The following is a 7,253-nucleotide window of genomic DNA, read 5'->3' as shown; positions in this document are numbered from 1 at the left end:
CCGAGCCACCTCAGCTGGCTCCTCTCGATGTGGAGGAGCAGCGGTTCTACTCTGAGCTCCTCCCGGGTGACCGAGCTCCTCACCCTATCTCTAAGGGTGCGCCCGGCCGCCCTGCGGAGAAAGCTCATTTCGGCCGCCTGTGTCCGGGATCTTGCCCTTTCGGTCATGACCCAAAGCTCATGACCATAAGTGAGAGTCGGAACGTAGATTGACCAGTAAATCGAGAGCTTCGCCTTACAACTTCTTCACCACAACGGACCGGTACATCGACCGCATTACTGCAGAAGCTGCACCGATCCACCTATCAATCTCTCGTTCCATCCTTCCCTCACTCGTGAACAAGACCCCAAGATACTTGAACTCCTCCACTCGAGGCAGGAACTCTCCACCAACCTGAAGGGAACAAGCCACCCTTTTCCGACTGAGAACCATGGCCTCGGATTTGGATGTTAACTTACTGTATGTAAATCACAGTGATGAGTACTGGTTCAAAATAAAACATAAGGAGGAATGTTAGAAAAGGTCAAGTCTATGGAGTAATGAGTCTGATTCATGCTTATACAAGACCACTCAGTGAGTGCATGTATATATTTCGAACTTTTAGACACAATAGTACATTGAGATTTTTATACAGCACTCACCATAGGGTGAAGATGATTTCTGCTTACATCTGAGGTTCACTGAAATTGATGAACCTTTTACTGTAGCTTCTGCACCTCAATACCATATAAAACAAGCCCAAGATATGATTTCACTTACAGATATATGTGCCTACAGTAGTGCCTAGCAAGCCAACTCAAAAGGCAATTACTTTAGGAAACAGAATTCACACATTTCCTCTGCTCTTCCATTATGCTAAACATTAGCATGCATCAGTTCTTAATTGAGCTGGTGTTTACAATAGGTGATTGATGACAATTATTCCCCTGCCACCACTCCACCATGCTCAGTGGTGTGTTAAGGGTTTACAGCAGCCCATTAATTGTGCATGGTGAGAGAGAACAATATCTCAGGAAATTGATCTCACACCTGGAAAAGCCACTTACATTCCTAACCTAGAATGCATTTGGCTATATTAGTTGACGTGAGGCTAAAAGTGGCCCGATTACTATCCTCTGACCCTTGCTCTTTCTATATATATACAGCCTAGTTTCCTGGTTGACAAATCCACTTTTGCCACAGAGGGATGTCCTCTCCTTTGCATAACATTTGCCAAATGTTGGGTCCTTATTGATGTGATGGGTGAGCTAAGAATCAACGAGAAGGAAGAGAAAGAGTGGAGAGGATGTCTGTCAGCCAGTAGGATAGAAAATGACATAACAGCTCAGTCTTTGCACTGTGGTCATCTCAGATTAACATCCCCTCTCTGCCTGTGTGTGTTGTTCCTCCATAGAACCAAAGACGTCACATCTGCCATTGTGAAAACTAACATCTTTTGCGTCACTTCAGGATTGCCCAAAACGTTTGGTAAACACAGGAAATATAAAGCCTCTAAATAGTGTGTTTGAAGGACTGCCATGACAACACATAATGGATCCACTGGAGAGTTGGGGTGTTTGTTAGGTGGATACACTCTGAGATATACCCAAGCAGTGCCCTTCTGTGTGAGGGCCTACAGCTTTAGCATATTTTCACTGTCTGTCACACCACCAGAATAAGAAGCTTCTTACTACAGGGGCATGGAATTTGTTTGAGACAGGAATCCACCCTTGGCTCTGATAGCATGTCTATTCTATAAGAATGCCAGGATAAAAATCACAACTGAATGTAAATACTTTAATCTTTACACTCTAGTCCTGAGATAAGGCCAGATGATTTGCTCTGGCCTTCATGTTGCATGACTGTAGATCACCAGACAGCTTTAGATTAGCCCGTCTCCTCGAGAAACAACTGTCAAGGCTAATCTGTTCTGTAAGCACAGGTCATCTGGATGCCAGATCCACACAAAGCCAGCATCAAAGCCAGTCCATTTCACTCCCAACTGTCTCTACCTCATCCTTGACTTTCTTTTAATCCTTTTTACTTTTGGTTTTAATAGCTTCACTGACAGGTGAGGAAGAAATCCTCATCCATATGCCTAGGCAGAATATGTCTGCACTGTCATTGATCTTGCTGAGGGAAGATATGCTTTTGCTGCAGGTTGTAAGACGCTGTGAGAAGAATGAGCATTGATCTAACTAAAGCACACCCAGCACTGATCAATAAAATAGATCTGCTAGGGACTTATATGTGTGGTGGTGTCAAACTCTACTAAATGTGGGCTGCTGGCTGCTGGAGAGCAGCCTGACAGGAGCCTCTGAGGCCTGTGTCAGCCTATCTATCATCTTTTATCTTATTTGTTTAATGATTATGGCATTTCCTCAGTGGCGCCATCAGGTAGCGTGACTACATAATCCTAAATAAGGCCATATTGTACAGAGTTCCCATGGAAAATACTATAATTGTTGTTTTGAAGTGAAACATCTCGCTACCTTAAAAAACATTATAGTTTGAAATTAGCACTTGAGTAGTTTTTTTAAGTGTCAGTTTGCTTAATATGTCTTAAATGCTTTAACACCCACTCACAGTACTGTTCAGTGGTGGAAGAAGTACTCAGATGCCTTACTTAAGTAAAAAAGTAGCAATGCAACAGTGTAAAAATACTCTGTTAAAGTAAAAGTCCTGCATTCAAAACATTAGCACAAGTACAAAGTTTTAGCATTCAAACATACTTAAAGTACTAAGAGGAAAAGTACTCATTAAGCAGAATGGCACATTACACACACATTATTGTACTGTATGTCAAAGCTTGCCACTGCCAGCTGAGCATATGGTAAACTCAAGTTAGAACGTTCCAAAGATGCACTGATGTTAAAACTTGACCTCATCAGTAAAAACACATTCAACCACATATCTTTCATACCTTCTACTTTCCAAGGGAATTACTACATGTGATTCTCATCTGTTTTATTTTGATGTAAAACACCCCCATCTCAAAAGATGAGTTGCAGCCCTCCTTTGAGATCCTTTAAATCCTCTGTCCTTCATGTGCAAATCCATCAACAAATTGGCCTAGATTGTCACCCTGGGTTGCCCTGTTCAAAAGAACTCTGGGGTCAAACCTGCTGGGTCAACCTCTCTCACAGTGACAGAGTTTACCCCAAACTTGCCCCCTTCTATCTAAAAAAATATGGAGCCACTGATGAACTGTCTTTATACTGCAGGCTGGTGATGATTTACTACCTTGGTACACACCCCATATAAACATTTGCCACATGTCATCATCCAGGCCTCTGCAGTGACTTTTCACAGAGCTGTGGTTCAGACTTTGAAGATACAGTATATCCTCTCTGCTGTTAACATAATGAAACATTAGCCATGGCCAGCTCATGACAGACTTTCTTCACAAGCCCCTTCCTCTTTGTCACTGGAACATAAATCAAAACCTTGGCTTATCTTGATGCACATTCACTGTTAGGTGTTAATGTTTATTTTAACAGTTGTAAAGGGAAGTTCAGTTGCCACCTTCTTAACATATTTATGCAAAGAACCTGTGGCGCTAACAGCCAGGGGCAGATGAAGGGAGGTTTGCCATATGTTACCTTGTTAAAACACATTCCTTACATTCAAAATCAACATAATTAATTAAAAAACTGCATTTTGCATTGCTTTCCACTGATAAATCCTTTTTTAAAATTGTGCCTACTGCTGCTCACAGTAGGATCCATGTCTTGTCTGTCAGCCTTTTCCTTTGGCATCCCCTAATACCCCAGTGCAAAGTGTTAATGGCAACCCTCCCCCATCAGCTGCTTTTGTGTCATGTTTCAAAGGCTCATTCATCAGTATAACATATATGATGCCAAGCATCACCTCAGACTTTTGGCCTCTTCACTTTTAAATAATCAAGTATCACCAGACATATAACTATAAATATTTTTGGTCCTGATTTGATAATCACTGCATTTGCATGCAGCCAATATTCATATTTAGGAATTGAATCAGCTTGCCTTATAAACCATACATTCTTCTTTAAGAATTATAACAAGCTAAACTGGTACTAGTTAGTTTGATGGTGACAGCTGTTTGAGCCAAACAGTGTTTCCTGTAGGTGCAGACTCTTGAGAGCACATGGAGGATCAGTCTGTTCCCTGCATAACCCCCTGACCTGCACAGAGAAAGGGGCTAGTCTATCCATATCAGCCCAGAGACAAGACCTCAGGGTATCTTGCAACTTGTTAGTGGAGCCGGCTGAAATTACATTTGTCTGCTCCATAGTTTTCTATTCATTTGCCTTAAGACATGCAGAAAAACAAACAGTGGAATAGAGAATAATACAAAATAAGAGGACAGAAAGGAAACATGTTGTGTAATAACTTTGAGTCAAGGTGTGCTGAGGAAATAGCCTTATTGTCTTCCACAATTTCTCACTGCTGGATCTTTCCCACTACACCAGCGAGCTAGGACCTGTCTCAGATGGGGGTGTGCAAGCTAACCACTAACTATACCTGGGAGACAAAGACAAACAAACCAAACAGAAAAATATTGACCCCAAGGAAATGCAGCAGTTTCCCCATAACAAGCAAACTCCCCCCAGCTGAATAAAATTTAATTGGGTCTCCCATGTTTTGGAAAAACATAAGAGTAAATATGTTTATATGTGATTTTTAAATTTATGTAAGTATTTCCACATGGATTCTGGTGTCCCATATCACGAGGAAGCAATTTGAAAATGTGTTTAAAAAGGAAAATCATGAAAGTAAATGATGAGGATTTGGGGTCATAACTGTAAGCTTACCAGGCAGGTTCATGCTCAAAAAATGGCCTGAATATTGACCTTTTTTAAGCATGCCAGCTGAGCTCAACTTTAACTAGTCCACATGCACTAGAAAGTGACACCTGGGGCCTTTTCCCAAAGTCTAAAATAATAGTCTTGAAGCAGTAGGGAACCACAGCTTTCTAGTGGTCACTGTGAACACACTCCCTATGGGTTTAAGGTCTCTTTTATAAGGAGAGCAGTCACACGTGAAGGGCAAGACAAATAATGTGGAGGTGATGGGTGAAGATAGCTAGAAAACCAAGATAAAATACTCACATAACTGTGTGTGAGATGAAATAACAAATGCTTTTAATAGAATTAAACACTGATGTGCACTTTTTAGGAGAGGTATTGAATAAAGTGCTGAATAGTTAAAGTGGAATTGACATGCTGGTAGGTGAGGGACTTGTTAGTGGCCATATGGGAGCAACAAGGAGGGCGCTGGGGCAGGAGGGAGGTACCTGTTGGGTCCCATGTTGTCCTGTCACTCTGATCTTATCAGGGGGCCTGACCAAGAGGAGGACCAGCTGTCACTCTCACCACTCTTTTGATGTCCTTCTTCAGTGCTCTCTGTCTGACACACGCACAAACACACACATCACTTTAGAAGATTCAAGGCTTGTTTCATAATCAGAATTGGTGGCTTTACTGGTGAACCACTCAACAAATCCCACAATAGGAATAAAGCAAGATAAAGCAAGATAGTTATAGTTCTCTGAAGATACATGAGGCAGTTCAGTTAAGTTGTTTGGAGCCTGAGGCTTGACAATAGAGTGTCCTCTAAGATAACACAGGACATCCTGCTCATAAAACAGCCAGGATGTCTTCACAGAGACAGTGGGACTGATAAAAGGGGAAATGTCATATATTTGTCTGAAATTTTTTTTGCAAACTCTTGCAACTGTTCCTCCTCATGAGCTCATGCTTTCTTTTGACTATAGCAGACTTTGGGTAGAAGCCAAATAAGCTAGAGGGCGATTGTGCAGTAATTGTTTTTGACTACCCAAGCATGAAAGCTTGTTTCTAGAGTCACCTAGATTTGAGGCTCAAGTAGTACCAACATGTTTCAGCCAAATAAAAGTAAGTGTACACATTTTGAGGATTAGTGAATTACTGGTCTTATTTTTTCAGATTCCACTCATTTGTATAATCTTGTGGCTTTTCTTTTTTTTAGTTGAGAAAGCAGGTATGCCTCATGTTTTCCTTACAAACAATTGTATAATATACTATATAATATGACATACAGTGTGTTGTAGTAAAACAAGAAAGTGAACTAGACATAGGCAGTTCCTGAAGAAAATGCATGTGAATGCTGATTGCTGAAGAATTGCCCTAGCAATGTTGAAATGGCTGAAATCCACTGCTGAAACAGCTGAAGGTTGAAATGCAATGCTGATGAAAAGAAAATACTGAATAATTACGGAAGATGAAACTTTAAAAAGCTTAAATTCTAAAAAAGCTTAAAAACTGATCACCGAAACCATGGAAGGTATACTGCCAAAGTGGGAAGTAAAAATAAAATTGCTTAAATTTGTAAAAGGATAGCAATATTTGTCGCAACAAAGTTTATCATGGTTTTAAAATAATTGTTTCAATTTCCATGGCATTTATCTGTGCCTTTTAATGGGAAAACCTGGAACACTACCAGCCATTTATTTGCGCTTATGTTACAATCCTGTTTTTTTTTTTTAACTCCAACATATTTCAGAGCATCAATCACTTCCTGTAACTGCAGGCTTTTATTTTGAAAATCAGCTCCACTGCACTGTCTGGTAAGTTCATGTAACTAATAAGAGTCTTTTATTTTGAAAATATGGACCGTTATGGGGCTTTCATGTGACCTTAGTTTGCAATCAGGGGCTTTTATTTTTAAAATTTGGCACATTATGGGGCCTTTGTGTGATCTGAAGTAACAATCTGGTGTTTTTATTTTGAAAATCTGACATGCTACAGAGCACTCATGTCACACTAAGTTATAATCTGGGGCTCTTATAATCAATATCCATCATCCTTCTAAGTCACATTGTAACTTCCTGACACTACCACAAGCACATTTCAGCCTCTGCTGGTCTGACTGACCAAAGACATCTGACTGACCGTAGCATATATTCTTTGCATTTTATTGTGTTCTTATTGTATTTTTATTTGTTTCTTACTGCCTATTTAGATGTGTTATTGCTCATCTACTTTATATTCCACTTTATATTTCACTTGTATTATGTGGCATTCATGTGGACGGCAAAGTAAGAATTTCATTGTACAGGAAAACACGTTTCCTAACTATGCATATGACAAATAAACACTTTGACTTTGACTTTAGTGAATTGAATACTTTATTGAAATTGAATACAAGCATATATATATGCTTGTATTCAATTTTTTTCTAACTTTTATGCTTTTTAAAATATAATGGAAATGAATGGAGAGACTCTTCAAATCCTCTTCAACTTCACACTCT

Source organism: Monopterus albus, unplaced genomic scaffold, assembly GCF_001952655.1.
Source record: "Monopterus albus unplaced genomic scaffold, M_albus_1.0 scaffold3.1, whole genome shotgun sequence".
NCBI classification, from domain to species: Eukaryota; Metazoa; Chordata; class Actinopteri; order Synbranchiformes; family Synbranchidae; genus Monopterus; species Monopterus albus.
The sequence above is the reverse complement of the archived record's forward strand: the minus strand, read 5'-3'. Positions refer to the sequence as shown.